The 22,996-nt window shown below is 36.2% G+C and overlaps 1 long non-coding RNA gene across 1 annotated transcript in view; it reads left to right on the forward strand.

The window, feature by feature from the left end:
* The window catches only part of LOC106504649, a 53,804-nt gene continuing 31,123 nt past the window's right edge, over positions 316-22,996 (forward strand). Inside the window, exons 1-2 of the long non-coding RNA XR_001298287.2 lie at positions 316-396; positions 11,751-11,949. This is a non-coding gene — a long non-coding RNA (uncharacterized LOC106504649). The remainder of the gene's footprint in view (positions 397-11,750; positions 11,950-22,996) is intronic.

Here is a 22,996-nt window from a genome sequence, read left to right on the forward strand (position 1 = left end):
GCTAAGACCATCATTTCCTCACTCTGAGCTGCAGTCTTATGCATAAATAGGAACATCAGATTGCTGAGCTGGACAAAGAAGTAACACAAGAAAAAAAAAAAAAGATAAAATTAGCCTGACATCCTGTTTTAAACCAAAACAGCTCAATTGGCAGTTTTATTTTATTTTATTTATTTATTTATTTTTTCCTGAGGGGAAATGGGATGAAAGCCAAGGCTGAATTACCTTTCATCTGTGGAAAACTTGGCCTTCACTCAGGGTACAGATTTGGTAGTTTATATCAAGTTCTGAAAGTACATCCCATTATTCTATCTGCTGAGCTTCTCCAACCCACTGGTAAACACTACCCTGCTGGAGAACAGCACTGCTGTGAGGATGGAGAAAGACAGTTTTCAGGTGAGGGGGACTGGAGGGCTAGAAAGTTGGAAATCTCTCACAGGTGCTTCGCCAAAGTTACAGCCTAAGAGCAGACAGTTTCAGATAAGCAATTAAATCAACTATTTTTAAATGGAGGCCAGAGGCCAAAGTCTACTGCTTTTTGACAATTATCAAAAACCAGTCACCAGCTTCTCTCTCTTTCTGACGTGTACCATTGATTTTCTTCTTCTTTCTTTTCACTACAATGAATTTTTCATTTTTTACTTTTATACTATTTTAAAAGTTATTTTACATTAATAGTTACTACAGAATATTGGCTATATTCCCTGTGTTGTACAAAAAATCCTTGAGCCTGTCTTACTCCCCATACTTCCCTGCCCCTAAGTTGTCCTTCCCCCCTTCCTTTCCTCTTTGGTAACCACTATTTTTTTTCTCTAAGTCTGGGGTCTGATTCTTTTTTATTATATTCACTAGTTTGTTGTTTTTTAAATGCTGTATATAAGTGACATCATACAGTATTTGTCTTTCCCTGACTGACTTATTTCACTCAGTATAATGCCCTCCAAGTCCAGCCATGTTGCTGGAGAAGGCAAAATTTGATTCTTTTTCATGGCTGAATAATATTCAATTGTACATATGCACCACATCTTCTTTATACACCCATCTGTTGATAGGCATTTAGATTGCTTCTGTATCTTGGCAATTGTAAATAATACCACTATGAACATTGAGGTACATGTTTCTTTTTTAATTAGTGTCTGTATTTTTCAGTTATAACTATGATTTCTCTTCATACTGAATAAATCTTCCTTTTACCATTGATTTTTAATACAATTTTAAAGCTCTGGAGAAACCATTCCTTCTTTGACATGATATGGAATTTCCAACCATTCATCCCTAAATCTGTATTAATGTTTTTGATTAGTTTAGTGACATTTAAGTAAATCTCGGTAATGACTACCATGTAATTCTATAGTCAGCAACTAAAAACATTAATAGTTAATGACCCCTAGGTAGAAGTGAAGTGGAATTGGATATGTGTGGGTGCCTTCCTTTCCTCTTCTCCTGCTATGGAAACAAAAGCCAGAGTGGCTGTTTTCTCATCTTAACTGTAAGCTAACCATCGAAACCTCCCATTTGAATTTAAAAATATTAAACTCCACTTCCTAAATATATTTAAAGAAAGCCTGATAAGAAAGAGAAGCTCCATGGATCCATAAAGAATAGTCTAAAAATACAGGATCTATACTGGGGCAAGCATTTAGACAAGAAAATATGTTCTAGCCATGAATAAACAAATTAACTATTTTCTGGAAAGAATAAAAACCATATCCCTGACAATCTAAAAGATTAATTGGAAAAATGGAAGAGTTTCTCCTACTCAAAAACAAAGCATAAATTTGAGATGTAGAAAAAAAATTCCATAAAACAAGAAGCATACAACAGAAATTGTACTCAAAATTCCTGAAATAAAGTGTATGGTTTCCCTTGTGCTGATAAAATAGTCAGGATCAAGAAAAATAAGATTTGTTAGAAAAATGATTAAACTTACTGCTTGTGTATATTTTACTTCACTCTACAAGAAATGTTTATTTTCCTTTAAAGTCATACATGATATCCCTAATCCCATGAATCCATTGAATTATTTAGTGAGCATTCACAATATCCCAGCATGAACTCTGACACAACTTAGTCTCCTGTTTCTTTATTGTCCTTCCATTATCATGGATATCTTTTTATAATAACCACAAATATATATCAATTATCTCTATCTACAAAACTTAAAAGGCATACGAAGCTGAATAAATATATTTTTTCCTTTTAATTATTGCTTAACCAGTTCTTACATATTAAATAATTTTGCTATTTTCACCTTAATCAACACTTTTCAGATCCTTCTGAAATCAATAACATTATTCAATGTTTAAAAGTATATTGAACCAATTGTGAAGTTTGATAATCAGACATTATTTCTGTGAGAAACAATATAAACTACTAAATCATGTTTGGCAGGGACTTGAGATTTTAATAGCAGTACTTCATGAAAATACAATACTGAGTTAGTAATTCTTTGGGCTTTTCCCTTAGGCAGTTTAAATTAAGAATGTTTATTTTCATTCTCCCCAATTGAGTCCAGAATGGCATTAAGTAAACATCTGTAACTTCCTATTCTTCCTTATTCTGACAAGGGGCTTACAGTGGCCACTTGCCTCCCAAGCAAACTGCCTTTGACTAGAAACTAATAAGAGGATAAAGGCTTGCTCTCCAGCATCTTCCAGTCAAGTAGTATCTACCTGCCATGCTCTGATGAGCCAAAAGTTAGGTGGGCAAGAAAAGTGTATCTTGGGGTATAACCAAGCAAATAAGAATTTCTAGCCAACACAACCACCTTAAAAATAACAAAGGTAAACAGATTTCCTTCCAGAAGTAAAAAAGGTAAAGCCAAACAAAATTTTCCTAAAACAATGGCATTTGAAAATAAATAACTTATTCAACTTTTACTTTCATTACTAATTTATATAATTTTTAAATGAATAATGATTATCAAAATTACATACCTACCTCAAATGATTATTGTGAGAATCAAATATAATAAAATGTTTAGGTGGTCCTGTTGTGGCTCAGGGAGTTAAGGACACAACGTAGTAGTGAGGATGTGGGTTCAATACCTGGCCTCACTCAGTGGGTTAAGGATTTGGCATGGCCACAAGCTGTGGTGTAGACTTCATGCAGTTCCAATTCAATTCCTAGGCTGGGAATTTCCATATGCCACAGGTGTTGCCATAAATAAGATAAAATAAAATGTTTAAGTTATTTATGATGAAGTACTATGCAAATATTAATGTTATTACATTAAGAATATGATTGATAGTGGAGTTCCCTGGTGGCTTAGCAAGTTAAGGATCTGACATTGCCACTGTTGTAGCTTGAGTTTGCTCCCTGGCCTGGGCACTTTTGCGTGCCATGGGTGGGGCCCTAAAAATATGATAATAGAAGCTTTTTGCCAGCATAATAAACATAACAAGTAGTGAATGATTTGGTAGCAAAAAAGGCTCAATTTGGATGCTTTCTTAAAAGTCTTCCCGTTCCTTGCTTTTGGAGAATTAGCTATATCCTTTTAACATTCGTCATAAACAGCTAAAAATGTTCACACTTGACTACCCCTGTATTTATGCTTGTATTGTTTCCTCTGTTTGTATTTGGGTTCCCAGACCATAGAAAAGCTCCTCAAAATCAAGAAACATTGATTCCTCTATCATTTGACTGCACAGTAGGCACGAAATCAATTCGCATTCTGTCAGTAAAAACTGCTGCACCACAGACTTCTTTAATCATATATCTTTATCCCCAAATCTAAACAACACAGCAAAAATATAACCAAGCTGTACATGATTGCCCCCTTATTCAGCCCTGATGTATTGTTGGTTTCTATTTGTGCCATCTTGATTCATCGCAAAAGAGAGAATGCATGTTGATTCTACAGCAGTAATGTGTTTCCCTGTACAAAAAGACATGCTTTTAGTGTTAAAAATGGCTCTTCATAGTGGAGAGACAATTTTTAAACCAACATATTATAATGCCATTTATGTAACTTATACTCATTCCAATAATACTCTGTAGCTTTAGGCCATAGAGAATAGTCAGGGAAATAGGACAGATGGAATCTGTTTCTTCCTAACTCTACTTTTATTTTCCATGTAATTTGAATGGCCTATTTATGATGTAGATTGTGTCTAGATAGCTTTACAGAGAACTAATGAGATGCTTGCCTCTTTGGTCCAGAAGGATTTTAATTCTTATCATCAAGTTCAATAGCACTTGTCACATCATAACTCATTTGGCTTTTATTAATATGTAATAAGGACATATGCTTAATATAAAATATGATAAATATATTATGTATTTATCATTAATAAGCTGATTCTCCAACTAGATTCTATTTATTTAAGTAATAATGGATTATGGGACCTATAGTAGTTACATTCACTTAAGAGATACTGAGCAAATATTTGTTGGTAAAATTTATGATGCTAATGTTTACAAACAAAAAGAAATAAACTAATCAAAACAAAAATCAAAATAATACAGTCATCCATTTTCTACATAAATTTAGAATAAATGTAAAAATATCCTATGCACATGCCAACCTCCTTGAAAATTTTGTTATTAGTTTTATCTTTAATAATAAAAAGACACTAAATGCCATTCTGCCCACTACTCTTTTAGAAGACTATGTAATTTTGACATTTCTACCTTGAGTAAATATTAACCAAAAGAATCTAAGTCAAAGACAAAATTTCTTATCGATTACATTGAAGTTTCAGAATGTGAACTCAAATATTGGCTGCTATAATCCTGCTCCTATTCTGTTACTATCAGTATTTTTAGTGTCTAAGAGGCAAATAAAGTTTTTTTTTTTTTTTCCCTCTGTTTCCCCTGGAGTCACAAGTATAATAGATTAGAAAGTAGTTGATTCCACCCAACAGTCCTCAAGCAAAGAAATCTTTGTGAGCAGACAAGCCTAAATGAAGAGTATTCATGGCCTGGAAGGCCTCTAATTACTTAGCTCTTCCATCTACAGCCGTACTTAAAATAACAGATCCCAGTCGTGTGTCAGCACACTTAAAATTTTATAACAGCAGATGAATTTATTTAGCTTATGAATTTATTTAGCTGAATTTATTTGCCTTTTCTAGGAAAACAGGTTAAAGTATATTGCTATTTCTTCTATTTTCTCAATCAATGTCAACTTTACCACCTTCATGTGATCCCCAGAACAAGTGAATTCACCCTTAACTCTCACACTAGAGAGCTGCACACCTGGCCTAAGTTACAGACTGAAGCATCCAACTGTCCACTGATGAGAGGTTATGAAAACCCAGCTAAAATATATATAATCTACGCTAGAGTTCATTGCAAGACTTGGAATCTACATAGACTCAATTATTTTTAGGGCTCAAGCTAAGCTTGAGAAACTTTCTTAATTCTATTATATTTGCCTCTACAGAATTACTCCCCTGTAAGTTATATGTTTAAAGTAGGCTCTCAATTTCATCAAGAAAAAATTATACCAAAAATAACTTATCCAAACTGAGATCTTCATTTGTTGAAAAAATGACTTATTTAGGTTTCCTTCACCTAAAGACCCACGAAAAACCAAACCAAACAAAAACATATTATTTTAGAGTAAACACTAGGAGAGATTTTGTTTCCCTTAAAGAATAGTACACGATTTATTCGAAGACATGGAGAACTATGTAAACAGTCATTTTTTTTCTTCCTTACTGCTTTAAAACCTCCCAGATAATTAAAGCTAAATTCTCAGGGCAGCAATAACACCTGTATGAAACCTTATGTATCAAATAAAAAACACATTCTATTTTTCTCCCATGTCATCTTGACAATCCCTTCTACTTTATATTTTCTGTGGTTTTTCTCCATTGCCTGTGCTAGAAGTCACCTCATATTCTCTGTAGCAGAGGTATTATATGTTTTAAAAACAAAATAGAATTATTCATTTCTTTTTTATTAAAGTATAGTTGATTTACAATGTTGTGCCAATTTCTGCTATAGAGCATAGTGACAAAGATATATAGATATAGATATAGATGTATACACACACATATACATATATATATATATTCTTTTTCTCATATTATCTTCCATCATCTTCTGTCCCAAGAAATTGTCTCTAGTTCCCTGTGTTCTACAGTAGGACATCATTGCTTTTCAATTCTAAATGTAATAGTTTGCATCTACCAACCCCAAACTCCCCATCCATCCCACTCTCTCCCCTCTTGGCAAACTTAAGTTTGTTCTCTATGTCTGTGAGTCTGTTTCTTTTTTGTAAATAGTTTCATTTGCACTACACTTTAAATTCCACATATAAGTGATAGCATATGATATTAGTCTTTCTCTTTCTGATTTACTTCACTTAGTATGAGAATCTCTATTGCATCCATGTTGCTACAAATGACATTATTTCATTCTTTTATTATATCTGAGTAGTGTTCCATTCTATATATGTACTACATTTTTTGAAGTTTTATTGAAATATAGTTAACTTACAAGGCTGTGGTAATTTCTGCTGTGCAAAAAAAAGTGTCCCAGTTATACATATGCACGTGTCCATTCTTAATCCATTCATCTGTTGATGGACATTTAGATTGTTTCCATGTCTTGGCTATTGTAAATAGTGCTTCAATGAACATAGGGGTGCATGTATCTTTCTGAATCATAGTTTTGTCTGGATGAATGCCCAGGAGTGGGATTGCTGGATCTTATGGTAGGTCTATACTTAGTTTACTGAGGAACTTCCATACTGTTTTCCGTACTGGTTGTACCAATTTACATTCCCACCAGCAATGAAGGAGGGTTCCCTTTACTCCACACCCGCTCTAGCATTTGTTATTTGTAGACTTGTTAATGATGGCCATTCTGACTGGTACGAATGTTACCCTACTGTCATTTTGATTTGTATTTCTCTAATAATTAGTGATGTTAAGCATTTTTTCATGTGCCTATTGGTCATCCATATGTCTTCTTTGGACAAAAGTCTATGTATGTCTTCTGCCCATTTTTTGAATGGGTTATTCTTTTTTTTTGTCTTTTTGCCTTTTCTTGAGCCACTCCCGTGGCATATGGATTTTCCCAGGCTAGGGGTCCAATCGGAGCTGTAGCCACCAGCCTACACCAGAGCCACAGCCAAGCCGCCTCTGAGACCCACACCACAGCTCACGGCAACACCTGCTCCTTAACCCACTGAGCAAGCCCAGGGATCAAACCCTCAACCTCGTGGTTCCTAGTCGGATTTGTTAACCACTGCGCCACAACGGGAACTGCTGAATGGGTTATTCTTTCTTTTTTTTTTATGTTTCTGGTTAATTTTTTTTTTCCCACTGTACAGCAAGGGGATCAAGTTATCCTTACATGTATACATTACAATTACATTTTTTCCCTACCCTTTGTTCTGTTGCAACATGAGTATCTAGACAAAGTTCTCAATGCTATTCAGCAGAATCTCCTTGTAAATCTATTCTAAATTGTGTCTGATAAGCCCAAGCTCCCGATCCCTCCCACTCCCTCCCCCTCCCATCAGGCAGCCACAAGTCTTTTCTCCAAGTACATGATTTTCTTTTCTGAAGATATGTTCATTTGTGTTGCATATTAGATTCCAGTTATGGAGAACAGTTTGGAGATACCTTAGAAATCTATACATAGAACTTCCATATGACCCAGCAATCCCACTCTTGGGCATATATCCGGACAAAACTCTACTCAAAAGAGACACATGCACCCGCATGTTCATTGCAGCACTATTCACAATAACCAGGACATGGAAACAACCCAAATGTCCATTGACAGATGATTGGATTCGGAAGAAGTGGTATATATACACAATGAAATACTACTCAGCCATAAAAAAGAATGACATAATGCCATTTGCAGCAACATGGATGGAACTAGAGAATCTCATACTGAGTGAAATGAACCAGAAAGACAAAGATGAATGGGTTATTCTTAAATAGAATTATGTGGCTAGTTTTTTGTTGTTGTTGTTTTGTTTTGGGTTTTTCATAAAAATTCAGCATGTGAAGACATCAGGAAGCAGAGAAATGGCGAACTCAGGGAAGGAACTTGGAGAATGCAGCCTCCAGCATGGACCCCAGTGATGCCCCTCACCTCCGGGATTCATATTCCATGTAATGCCCTCTACTTGAGTGTCCTGGGACCTAGGACTCGCTTGCAAGCAATAGAATATGTCACAGAGGGAAGGGTATCATGTCTGTGATTAAGTTACATGAGATAATGACTTCTGGAGTTCCTGTCATAGTGCAGCAGAAACAAATCTCACTAGGAACCATGAGGTTATGGGTTTGATTCCTGGCCTCGCTCAGTGGGTTAAGGATCAGGCATTGCCATGAGCTGTGGTATGGGTCACAGACACGGCTTGGATATGGTATTGCTGTGGCTGTGGTATAGGTCGGCAGCACAACAAAAGACAAAACAACAACAACAACAACATAGTAGGACATTTAGAAGGTACAATCAGTAATCAGCAATTTAAAAAAAAAAAAAAAGATAGTGAATTCTACCCTGCCGAAAGGTGTGCTCTCTCTCTCACTGATTGATGAAGGAATTAAGTTGCCATGTTGAAGACACTCTAGCAACAAACTTCCAGCTAAGAGCCATCAGGAATTCATGCCTTCAGTTTCTTCCTTTCCATCTTGCCTTTTTTCTTTTTTTTTTGTTTTTTTGTTTTTTTGTTTTTTTGCTTTTTAGGGCTGCACTGGAGGCATATGGAAGTTCCCAGGCTAGGGGTTCAATCAGAGCTGCAACTGCTGACCTACACCACAGCTACAGCAAGGCCAGATCTGAGCCATGTCTGTGACCTATACCACATCTCATGGCAATGCCAGACCCTTAACTCACTGAGCAAGGGCAGGGATCAAATGTGAATCCTCATGAATACCAGTTGGTTTTACTACCTCTGAGCCACAATGGGAACTTCCATCCTCAGTTTCACTATCATCAAAAAATTGAATCCTGTTATCAGCCATAAGAAAGAATGAAGTTTTCATTTGCAACTACATGTATGGACATAGAGATGAGCATACTAAGTGAAGTAAGCCAAACAGAAATACAGTTATGTCATACTGCTTATATGTGGAAACTAAAGAAAACTGATACATATGAACTTTTATATACAGATCAGAAACAGACCCACAGACAAAGAAAACAATTATGGTTACCAAAGGGGAAGGGGGTGTTGAACTAGGAATTGAGAATTTATATACATTACTGTATATAAAATAGATAACCAACAAGGATCTACTGTATAGCACAGGGAACTGCACTCAATATCTTTAATAATATGCAAGGAAAAAATCTGAAAAAAGTAGAACATTTGCATGTATAACTGAATCAGTTTGCTGTACATCTAAAATTGATGCAACATTGTAAGTCAATTATGCTTCAATTAAAAAATTAAATAATATAAAATAAAAGAAACTGAATCCTGTCAACAACCATACAAGTAAGTTTGGCAGTAGCTCCTTCCCCAGTCCAGGCTTCAAATGAGATCTTAACACTGGTCAACACCTTGATCCTGAGATCTGCTAAGGCCCAGGACCCAACAGCTCCATGCCCAGATTCCTGACCCCAGAAACTGGGAGGCAGTAGGTGGGGGTTGCTTTTAGCCAATAACTTTATGGGCATTTGGTATGCTACAATAAACAACCAGTACAGAGAAACACTCATAATAGTTCATTTATTTTGTAATTTAACCTAGAACAAATCTTTCCTTGTGGTTATATTAACACATTAGAAACTGTACTCAGTTGCCTATCATAAATAACTTACATTTGTAATTATTTTCTTTTATCAATCAGATAGGTATTATAAATTATTACCTTATTCATTTCCTTATGTAAATAATAGTAAGATTACCCCTTTCTTAGCCATTATTAAGGCTATGTCTTTTAGTGGATTGACATTATTAAATGGTGTCTATAAATAAGCTGTCTTCTAGATGTCAATAGGACCTTTGAAAGCCTGGGTAAAAAGGAGATAATAACCATTACCCAATAGTCAGAGGCCTGAAGGACAAAATGTAAATGAATATGAAGGGTATTGAGGATATGCCTTTGACCCTGACTTTTACAGATTTTTCATAAAGCAAATCAGAAAGGATTTCCAGTTTGTTTTGAATGAAGATACTCTTTTATATACATAATTACATTTTCTTAATGATTAATAAAATCTTTGAGTCTTCATTTACATTGTAGGAATTTTTTTTTCTTTTTTATCTTTCAACATAATTGAAGTATGTATGTGGTTAAATCCCTAGAAGGTTATTATCCAGTGCTGTTTATCACATACACATATATATTTATATATCAACATTTATATGTTATATATACATTTATATTTAGAATATATATTTATCACATATATATGTGTGTGTGTGTATATATATATATATCAATCATATATACTGCCAAAAACTGTTTCTGTACTTGCTTTCCTCAAAAGTAGTCAAGACTTCTTAAACCACAGTCATTCCAGGTGGCCCTCTGCTTGTCACAGAAATCCTACTTTTTAACTAGTTCCCACTATTTCACTGCTTCTCTCTGACACTTCAGTCCTTTTATAACAGACCTCATACTGCAGCATAGTTAAAATTAATGACTTAGCCAAACATGGTAGGAGTTTGTCTCTGTGTTCTTTGCCCTCCTTTTCAGCCTCTGTGGGAGATTTGATAACTTCTGTGCCTGGAAACTTCTAATTGAGCCTGAAGAAGGCTAGTAAATCCCTGTAATATAGCAAGGCCCATCCAATGTTTTCTCTATCTGATGATCTTAAAGCACACTCAATATATTTTCTTCTTCTGTAATCTTAGCATTGTTCAAGGCACATGCATTGATATTTGGAATGAGCTTGCACAAATCCTCTGTGCTCCATGTCAGAGCTTACTTCACCTCCTTTCTCTTTATGTAGAAACCCTAGAAGATTTCAATAGGAGTAAACACTCTAGATACAGGATTTGTAGGATTTTAATGCCAGGCACCTGCTGGTCATGTAACTGAGATTACCTACACTGATTTAGAAACTAGTTTACAAATTATGTTTCTTTTTATAGTCCCAGACTTCATATTATTTATATCTATATCACTAGTTTGGAAGCTAGCACTTTCTGTTCTATGTTATTTATATACTGCTATTTTCATAAAAGTTTTGAATTCACTTGAAAGCTATTAAGCAACCAAATAATAATAAAACCAGCATATATACATTGATATACTCATGAAACCCTCATGGAGATCTTCCCAGAGGTATAGCTAGCCTACCTTCTCCAATTCTCAAAACTGATAATTACCTTAGTTATTTATTTGCTTAATTTTCTATCTCCTCCTTTCAACACAAGGTGTGTGTGTGTGTGTGTGAGTGTGTGTGTGTATGACTCAAGATTATAATGGAACACAACAACTCATGAAATATGGCAGAATGACTAGTGCAATAATAATTGAAGCTCAATTCATATGTTATTAAATATTTAAATTATTAAGAAATGAGCAGTTCCATCGTGGCTCAGTGGAAACGAATCTGACTGGCATCCATGAGGACATGGGTTTGAACCCTGGCCTCACTCAGTGGGTTAAGAATCTGGCATTTCCATGAGCTATGGTGTAGACTGCAGATGCAGCTCAGATCCCACCTTGCTGTGGCTGTGGTGTAGGCTGGCAGCTACAGGCCCAATTCGACCCCTAGCCTGAGAATCTCCATATGCCGGGTACTACCCTAAAAACACACAAAAAAATTTAAAATATAAGTTATTAGGAAATGGGAGAAGATAAATCTGTCTTTTCTAGGTAAATTCATGCTGGCCATGATGATGGCTCAGGGCTGCTGATTCTCCTGGAGGAGATTCTACTGAATTGTGATTTTCAACATCTTGTTCTTGGCATCTAAAAAAGAAGTCAGGTGAACAGGACAAAGTAGAAGTTGAGGTGCCTCAAGAGATGTCATGGTAGCTCAAACCCACATAAAATCACATCTGGAGCCTCCAAGGTGAGTAGTGGCAGGTGAGGCAGAGCATGGAAGTTAAGTTTTGATTTTTACCATAAAAATAATGCTTTCAGACCATCTACTCCTCCTCTTCCCACTGGAAATCTTGATGATTACAATATGTAAGAAGTAATCAGATTTCATACCTCTGAGTCCTCCATGACCTGTGAGGTCAAGAGACTCTAAAGGACAAAGAAAATGAATGATTTATGGTTTTTGTTTTATCATCTTGAGATTTATGTCTTCCCGTTTCTTTCCACCCCAATGAGAACTTGAATAACTTGAAATTAGAGCAAAAAAAAAAAATCATTGAACAGGGCTAGGTATTGCATTTAATGTCTATATATCTATATAATGAAGCCTGGAACATAGAGATTAAAAGAATTAAATCAACAGACACGCTAAACAAAATAACAGAATGCCAGGACAGAGAGCGCAGGTAAAAGTAACTTGTAATGCTATATCTTTTATGGTTGCAATGCAAATATGTCTCTAAATATCCTATCAGCCAAAAACACTAGATTTTTAAGAAATAAAAATAATTTATAAGAAAAATATGTATGTATTGTATTTATTTCACTCAATTTTATGTAAAATATTCATAGCACAGAACAAGAAAGAAAAATCTTGCCCATGGCTTGATTTATCAACCTTCATATGCTTATACTAATCCTATTTTTCATCCAATTATTCAATATAAAACTCGAGTAAACTGAGAATGCTGCACAAATGTGATCTACATAAAAGCAATATATACCAACAAACAACTGTATCAAACTTTTCTTTTATAGAACTATACCAAATAACTATCCCAAACAGTACTCTATATTGTTGATGGAAGTTTCTGAATAAGTGATTTCATCATGTTGACCTCTGAGATCCCCAAAATTCAACTAAGCAATGAAAAAGTCCACTATCATGTTATCATAAGACAGTCATTGACTTAAACAATCAGAAGAGATCTAGCTTTACCTTTCTTTTTGATTAATGGCTGGACAGAAATAAAGACTTCTTCTAAAACTAAAAAGCTTTCTAAAACTAAAAGCTTTGCCTTTTTTATAACTACCATGAAAACTGCTCCTAATTTATCTAGTTAAAATGCCAGACAATATTAAGTCCTTCTCAAAATGGGTAGATATGAGAAACTCTGTAATTTTTAATTTAGACAAAATTTAAGAAAACCATAAACAGGGAGTTCTGTCATGACTCAAGGGTAATAAACCCAACTAGTATCCATGAGGAAGCAAGTTCAATCCCTGGCCTCACTCGGTGGGTTGGTGATCAGACATTGCCATGAACTCTGGTGAAGGTTGCAGACAGGGCTCAGATTTTGTGTTGCTATGGCCGTGGTGTAGGCTGGCAGCTGCAGCTCTGATTCAACCCCAAGCCTGGAAACTTTCACACACCGTGGGTGTGCCCTCCCCCCAAAAAAAGACATAAAACACCGTTAATACTAAGCAATTAATTTAATTTAATGCCAATTAAAGTATGGGCACAGGTGGGGCATGAAAGGAAGGCAATATGAATTGTTCACCCAAATGCTGAATCTGTTGGTTCACCATTTCAATAATGAATATTACTATTGGGACTCAGATACAAGTCCATGAACTTGAGGGTCAGCGCAACTCCTGGTTGTTTAATCACGTATGAAGAGGCAGTGGGATGCTATGATGAAGAGCATGAAGTATGGGACCACAGTGTCTAGGCTTGACCTCTGGCTTCTCCATTAATCTGCTGTGTTATCTTGGATAATTTAATCAATCTCTCTGTTCCTCAGTTTACTTATTGGTAAAATGTGCATCATACCAGTACCTTATGAAGCTGTAAAGAAAACAGCACTAATGAAGTACTGAGAACAATGCCTCATTCAGTAGATGTAGTGATTATTTCTACTGCCTTGTCTCTCAGCTTGTATGTATTGTGTATTCCTAGTGAAATCAAAACTCTTTTATGTATAATATATATATATATTTTAAATGTTTGTACCTCCTCAGTATAAAGCAGCATAATACAAACTCCTTAAACTGCATAAATACGATATTATATATTATGTTTCAATATGATTTTTACTTGTAGAAATATGAACATAGTGGTAAAAGTGGGATATCTAACTAATGACCTATCACATGAATAAATATATTACTCATCTTTCTCTAAGTTAACTTTATAGGGAACCACAACTCCAACACACACATACACACACACACACACACACATATTCTCCTAGCATCTTTGTTATGATAAAGAGAGAAAGAAAATTTAGGGTTATAATTAATTCTGCTTTAATACTATGATGATTCCATTCAATACCTGATACCTTAGATCTGAATATAGTATATACACAAGCTCCTATGCTAGAATTTTAAATTCATAAAATCTTAGTTTCATTTTTCAAAAAATGTTAGATTGTTGAGAATAATAGAAGCTATATACTTAATGCAACTTTATCTAAATATAGGTTGATTTGACTATCACATTTATTCTGTATATTTCAATTACTTTGTCATATCCAGTGTTTCTATATCCCAGATTCTTTGAGGAGGGGACAAGCATCTGTGAATAACTAGATCTCAAACATTTCTGTTCTGTATTGCCCAACAGTCTTGATATTCTGCCTTCCTTTTTTCAGGCAAGAGGTTGCTATTTTAGAAAATTGAAACAAATACACTAAATTCGAAGCTCTTTCTTCCAAGTCTCAAAGGTCCTAGTCCCAGAAAAGGTAGTCCTGAACAACATCATTTGATTTCCTGGTAAAAATTATTTCAACAATAAGTTCCTACTTACTAGGGAAAAATAACAGAATTCAGCTGACAGTCATTGAATGGAAAGCCCAGAAAATATTTTCCCCTCAGAAATTTCCCCCATTTAAAGAGAAATAGAACTATGAAATAGTTCAGAAAATTACAAAAGAATTCTTGGAAAATATAACTCTTAAGAATTCTTTAAGGGAGAACAGGGTATTTCTGAGCTATTGTAATTAAACCTCCCATTTATATCTAGTAATACTTTAGAAGTGTTTGGTAAGTATGATCCTTGCCCAGAAAGTATAAACAAGAGGTAGAAACACTTTCCAGAAAACTAAGAATGGAAGACTACATTTTATGAAAGAGATAAATTAGGATTATTTTTTCATATTTGCCAATTTTCTTTTAACTTTGAAAGTAAATTTCCAGAGTTCTTTAATTAAGTAGTTTGGTGTATGGGGGTGTTTGTTTTTTCAGACAGAAATATCTCAGAGCTAAATGTTAGAAATCACTGACAAATAAAACTAGAGCATCTCTGAAATTTTCATATAAGTCAAATAAAAAATATGATTCTATTTAGAAAAAATCAATTGACAGATATATTTTGTAGAATACAAGTATTACTTAAAGCAAGGATCCATATAGGCAAATTCTTTTCTACTCTTTCTTTCTCTGTAAATTTGATACATACTCTGGAGAATCTAGCAACACATTTTTTCCAATAGCACACAGCAGTGTCTTAATTTTTAAGTAATGAATGAATAAAACATGCAAACATATAAACAGTCTAAATAGTAATGATAGGAACTGATATTTCTCCCTAAGAGTACAAGTCTTTTCTCTAGATTCTTTTCTAAATCAGAACAAAACGCCATCTCTATAATTCTCTAAAACATATGCTGTACTAAAAACCAGATGCCTCGATACTAAGAATACATTAGAAACTGAGAAATCTCTGAATTTTAAGGATGATACAGTAGAACATAGTCACAAAAATGACTTGTTCTTTGTGGGGGCGGGGGGGTAAGGGGAAACAAACTGTTCTTGTTAAAATATATATAATCTCTTGTTTTACATGGAGATTTTTTAAATCATCTAAAACAATAGAAACTCAGTCCCTATCTCTATCATGACCTACACAATTGAAAGATAATAATTAGATTTTTGAACTATTCATCAGGAGGAAAGACAAAAGGGGATGGGGGAGTTTCATTATCTAAGTCCCACATTTACTTTTATTAATGTTACAAAAAGTACCAAAAGAAAGACTTCCAAAATATGAGATCTGTATGGTTTCAAATCCATGATTACAACCCAATTCACTATATTTTCTCATTTTTTTGGAATTTCAAAAATCCATTTTGTATCCTTGGTCATCTGCCCAAAGAAATGGGGGCAGGGGAGGATTCCTATAATTCTCAACTTATAATTCATTACTCTCCCTATAATTCATCTTATAAGATGTGAGAATTTGCCTTTCGATTCTTTGTTGGGACGTGTTTAAACAATCCTTCCCTCTTCCCTGGACGTCAGTACTTAAAAGAGAAGCGTCTTATTTCTACTGTCCTGTTTCTTCCTATGGCTTCTATCTTTCTTCTCCTTTTTAATGATGTGTGATTTATCTGGGGGCGGGCGTGGGGGCACTGAGGGAAGGTTCTTTGTTCGAGACTATTTTCTCCCCGGTGCTCTACTGCCCTCTAGTGGTTCAGAACCAAATTATTTAGAGGCTTCCACCACCTGGAAAGCAAAAGGCACCATTTTAAGCATCACAGAGACTGGGACTGTCTTTGCTGAGTTACCACCGCGATTTTGTCTCATCAGGAGAAGACGTAATCTCCGCATTTTGCCAGATTTTTTTGTGCTTTCTGCCTGAAACATTTAACAGTACTTGGATGCTTTTATTACATAGCTGATTCTTGACTACCTTCCCTTTATCTTCCTTTCCTTCTTCTCTGCATCCTTTGTTCGCTTCCTTTCGCCTTTCCTTCAACAGTCAATTTCGTAAAAGAAGGACATGTGGAGAGTGGATGCTTAAAATCCATGAGTTACAAAACTGCTGGAGTCATTTCAAATGCTCCCCCACAAAAAAAAAATTTCAATTGCAGCGTTAAATGTAGACATTAGGATGGACAAAGTTTGAGAATGCAGTGCCCTCTATAAAATTTAAAGACCACGAGGTACCCCTCTGTAAGAAACTCATATTTTTACGCCGACTATTTCCATAGAGGGAATACCAGAGTGTAAGAACACGCCGCATTTTGCCAAAGAGAGACCCAGTTTAAGCGTCTTGTGACATTATTACCATCCTTTTGTTCTCAAAATGAATTGGTTTATGTGATAAACTCTATGGTCACCTGGTTAGCAACTCTCAAATATTATTACTTAAATGCCCAAAGGGCAAACATATTGCCCTCATAATGCCAAGTAGCAAAAATACTAAGACAAAAAGTAAAGCAGATTAGCAAACTGTCACCAATCATGGCCATTTAATTCATTTTTTTATTGTTCTAGAGTGAAATGTTCATTATCCAAGCACTCTGTTCTGTGAGGATAAGGGACCCTAGAATTGACATTTTAACAGTATGTAAGATGTGGAATCTAAAATATGGCATAGATGAACCTACCTACAGTACAGAACAGACTCACAGACACAGAGAACATATTTGTGGTTGCCAAGGGGCGAGGAGGGAACAGATTGGGAGTTATTATATTTACATTGGATAAACAATAAGGCCCTACTGTATAGCACAGGGAACTATATCCAATCACTTGTGATAGAACATAATGGACGATAGGATAAGATACATATGACTGAGTTACTATGCTGTACAGCAGAAATTGATAGAATGTTGTAAATCAACTACATTTTAATTTTAAAATTTTTTAAAAATTTCAGCCTATTACAAGCATTATGTGGGAAAATAATCTGAAAAAGAATGGATGTGTGTACATGTATAACTGCATCACTTTGCTGCGCACCAGAAATGATCACAGCATTGTAAATCTACTTCAATAAAGCTAAAAAAAAACAACAAAAAAGCGTTATTAACGTTCATTTATATAAATAGGTAATATAGATTTCTGTCTTCACATCTTTTTTTTGTAGTGGGTATGTTTGAAAAGGTGAGGATAAGGGGGGCAGTTGAGGGCTAGAGCAAATCAGGATTTAGTTGTCGCTCATGTTTCTGTGATTGCCCCAGTCAGTCTAGGTTCAGTGGGCTTGGTATTTCCATGAGAGCAGGACCATTTCTCACTCAGGACTGTGTCAACTGCTCCTAAGAACTGAGGTAACCAGTATTTAGAGCAACACTGGGACAATAGGACCTGAATGTTTTGCCTCTTGGAGGTTTCTATGTGTGGGACATTCCTTCAACAGTAGGGCCGCCATCTCTCCAGGACTGAGAAGGCCACACCTGTATAAACTCTGAGCTGTCTACAAGAATCACCCTTCCCTGGGAACTAATGACCCACCATGACCCACAGGATCTCCTTTGATGGTCCCCACTGCAGGTGATGTACATGATCTTAACCTGTAACTTCTGATGATTCTGGCTCTTTCTGGCCTTTGAGAGTCATTTGCTGGCATCTACTGTTAGAGCCCATGGCTCCAGCCATTATTTACAAAATTCCCATCCACCCCGTCTGTTCATTCCCACTCCAGCTCTGCCTTTTCTCACTGACTTAGCACTTCTTATCCCCACAAGCTTAACCAGAAACTTCTAGAAGCCTTGTACTGTATGAGCCAGCCAGGACATGCTAAGAATGGGCTGCCTTAGTTGCCTCTATTTAGATAGCTGAATCCAATATCATCCCTGTAGAGAATATAAAGAATAATTTCTTTTAGCTGCAGAAAGGAAGGAAATCTTAATTTAGCACATCTTGCATTTTGCCTTGAAGATGTCTGTTGATAGGTATGTAGAGCAATGATGTTTGCTATTATAAGCAGATTTAGTAGACAAGGAAAAGAAGAAAATGTAAATCAGAAGCCTAAAAACTGTAAGTTTATGATCCAAATCCACTTTGCTTTAAGGGACAATTAATCAGTTAGAATGTAAAGGTGTTAGAATATGAGTTCAGAATTGTTTCCAAGTACATTAACTCTTCATTATCTTCCAGTGACCAATATCCGTGTGCGTAAGGAAAACAAGGACTGATGTTCTTACCAAATTAAACCTGACCAGGCTTGAAACCTTCAGATAGACAAATATGAACTCTGACAGCCACAAAGCTGGAGGAAATTAAATTGAGTTAGTGAAGGAAAAAGTTCTTCATAAATTCAATAAATAAATTAATGGAAAGAATGGTGAGTGGGCCAAAATTGAGTATGTGTCAAGAATGATTTTTTTTTTAACCAAAAGAGACATAAATTTTTCTGAGATGTCTCTCAAGTTTTTCTTCTTAGCTGGTCAGCTTGTCATTAGGGAAAATTGTTCTTGCACTAATTATATTCTTAACCCTGGAAAGGAATTTTTAAGACAAATTTTCTGCTGGGTTGAAAAAAATCAAGGCTTAGAGACTAAATGAAAGCAACAACTGTCTAACCTGTAAATCAGAGCACATTTTTACAGCATAATATTTAAGAAGCAATACATATAAATGCAAGCATTTACCCAATAAAACTTCTATTTAATGAATACACATCCACTTGTCTTTAAATATTTTACAAATATTTAGCTTTTCAAATAGGAAAGTAATAATACATACAGCAGGGAACAACCAAGTCAAGCAAGAATTATTTTCAGACACCTTACCCTTTCTTCCAGCCTCGGTTTCTAGAGCTGAATCATCCACACTACAAACCTGATGGAAAGGACCAGAACACTAGCTCCGCTACTTTGAGTCCTGAAGCAAAATCAGGCACCACATATCTCCAGGATTTTTGTTATTTAAGAAAAAAAAAAAAGGATTTTTATTTAATTTGCTCTGAGGCAACTTCTCAGTGAGTTGCAACCAAACCTTTATTTTTTTAATTTATTTTATTGAAGTATACTTGATTTACAATGTTGTGTTAATCCCTGGTATATAACCAAATGATTAGTCATACTTACACACACACACACACACACACACACACACACATGCATATTCTTTTCATATTCTTTTTCATTATATTTTGTATATTATAGGATGTTGAATATAGCTCCCTGTGCTATACAGTAAGACCTTGTTGTTTATCCATCGTCTATACAGTAGTTTACCTCTGCTAATCCCAGACTCCCAGCCTTCACACCCCTTTCCTTTGGCAATCCCAAGTCTGTCCTCTCTGTCTGTGAGTCTATTTTTAAATGACACCCAGCTTCAGGGTAGTTTAACAAGGTGAAATAGAATTCCCCAACCAGATTAACATAAGAACTGGAAATCCAGGCTGTAATCAGTGAAGACAGCAGTTGGACACCAGAGCGGTCTGTGGGAGGAGATCCAGTCTTTGGGGTTGAGCTTCACCTCCTCTACCTGAACAGGAGAAAACAGGAGCAAAAAGAGTTGTGCGAGGTCTTTTCTGGTGCCAGAAGAAAATATAAAACTTAATTATCATATCTGAGCCTAAGCTCAGGGTTTGTTCATGAGAAAGACTACGTCATGTGCTTGGCTGCAGAAGCTCCTCAAAATCATCAAGTACTAGGGGATAGATATAAGCCATAGGAGCTAGAAATTCTGAGTCATTTTATATCCTTTGGATATAATCAGTAATAGGAAGCATAAATCCTACTAGTTAGAGGTAAAAACAAACTAGAAATGGTGATATTGACATTAAAGTGGTTTAGACAATCTAAGTTTTATGAGTGACCAACCGTCCTCTATGTCTGCTAGGTAAGAGCCATCATTTTGAGTAAAATAATCAGGTTTACATTGTTGTAAAGATCAGGTGGGAGTTCCCACTGTGGCCCAGCAGGTTAAGAATGTGACATAGTGTCCATGAGGATGAGAGTTTGATCAATGGCCTCATTCAGTGGGTTAAGGATCTGGCATTACCTTGAGCTGCAGTTTAGGTCACAGATGCAGCTCAGATCTGGCACTGCTGTCGCTGTGGTGTAGGCCTGCAGCTGCAGCTCCAATTCTATCCCTAGCCTGGGAACTTCCATATGCTTCAGGTGCAGTCCTAAAAAGAAAAAATAAATAAATAAATGTCAGGTGGCTGCTGAATGGAGAGTAAATTGGGAGTGGGTGAGGTAGGAATAGATGGAGAGGTCCCGTTTTCACATGCATTAAAGGAGTATCAGTGGAGAGGAGAAGGGGATCTACTGCACACCTGTGTCGAGTGGGCACTGATTGGTGGATGGGCCAGAGAAAGAGAAATAAAGAGTAAGCCCATGGGTTTAGATTCAGGAAGCTGGTGGGTGGCCATGTCTTTCCCTGGGAGGAAAAGAACACGGGCACCTAGTGTAGGGTGGAGAAGGAGACCCTGCTCAGCTTTGCTTATGAGATGATCCTGAGCAGCTGGGTGTTTACCTTGAGCTCCTCTGAGCCATCAGTGAGGTGCCCGCACAGCTATGAACTCACAGTCATGTTGTGGAGGCAGCTGGAGAGTCTCGTGTTTCCCTGTTCTGATGATCCAACAACCATGAATCTGCCTCTGTTACGTACCTTTCAATGAATGAGCTCCTTCTAACTCCTCTGTTGTCTCTGTGAAACCTGGTTCCTTATGTTTTATTTTGTCCTGTGGTCTACTCAATATCTTACTGTTGAGTTTCTTCTTTGCACATTGTCTGTTGACACATTCTGAAAATCCTTGTTCTGTTTTTCACTTCTTTTTTTTCTTTTTCTGGTCTTTTTGTCTTTTCTAGGGCTGCACCCATGGCATAGGGAGGTTCCCAGGCTAGGGGTCGAATCAGAGCTGTAGCCACTGGCCTATACCACAGCCACAGCAACATGGAATCCGAGCCGTGTCTGCGACCTACACCACAGCTCATGGCAATGCCAGATGCTTAACCCACAGAGCGAGGCCAGGGATTGAACCCACAACTTCATGGTTCCTAGTCAGATTTGTTAACCACTGAGCCATAACAGGAACTTCTGTTTTTCACATCTAAATTATTTTATTTATTTTTGCACCCCAATATTCATAGCTGCACTATTCACAATACCTAAGACATGGAAACAACCATGACAGAAGAATGGATTAAGAAGATGTGGTACATATACACAATGGAACATTACTCAGTCATAAAAAAGAATGAAATAATGGCATTTGTGGCAACATGGATGCAACTAGAGATTCTCATACTAAATTAAGTTAGTCAGAAAGAGAAAGACAAATACCATATGGTAACACTTATATGTGGAATCTAGAATATAACACAAAATACCTATTTATGGAATAGAAATAGACTCACAGACATAGAGAAGAGACTTGAAAATCCTAGTTTAATTCTCTGAATGTGAGCTTGATGGGTAATAGTCAGCACCCCATGAAAGAACCCGTACTGGATAGAAAACTTGTAAAAGGCAACCTTGTTGGTAGTGGCCTTTGTTTCAAGACCTCATCCCCTGTTCAATCACATGTACTTGAAGTAGCAGAGTTAGATAGCAGAGCACATAGTAACCATAGTAACCAGCCACCAGCTGCTTTCTTACTTGGAGATATAAGAATTGTGAGTGCAAATCTCTAAGATCATCGGTATAATTACATCCCATTGACCAGCTCAAAGGACCCTTCTGTTTGCCCTCATATTCCTAAGAAAAAAAATCACTTTCCTCTCTCTCTCTATCTTTCTCATCTACATACCAATAACATTTGATTTGCCATTTACGCCACAGAATGCTGTAATGGAACTAATTTAGTCTCTGCTTCAGCTGAAGCCACAAGGCAATTGATTTCCAGTTTTTTAATGAGATGTCAGTCACCAGCCTCCGGAATGGGTCACACACATTAGGGAGCTAGATTCCCCAAGAGAAGTCAAGTGAGTTTTAAATACCTCGCAGGCCCCCACTACATAATACCAGCTCCTAATAATGTTAAATAACACAAGAACTTCCCCCCTCTTTCCTCTGCCTCCCATACTATCGTGGTCAAACTCTGGAGGGGTTAGAAGTGGCGGTGTGTGTGAGTGAGTGTTTGTGTGTGTCTGTGTGTGTGCATGTGCTGGGGGGATGACAGGGGATTGAAAATAGAACATCAAATAAGCCTATGTGGCCTCTTTCTCACTAACCTGTATTGGAGAAATCATTTTAACTTTTATTAAATTTCAAAATTTTGATTATTATTCTGGGCATATTAATTACACATCAAGGAATTTTTATGAATGAAAATTACTGGGGTAATGTAGTGACTTGCTCTAATTTTCATCTAGTGGGAAGCAACATGGATC

The sequence above is a fragment of the Sus scrofa genome, chromosome 8 (assembly GCF_000003025.6).
Source record: "Sus scrofa isolate TJ Tabasco breed Duroc chromosome 8, Sscrofa11.1, whole genome shotgun sequence".
Taxonomy (NCBI): domain Eukaryota; kingdom Metazoa; phylum Chordata; class Mammalia; order Artiodactyla; family Suidae; genus Sus; species Sus scrofa.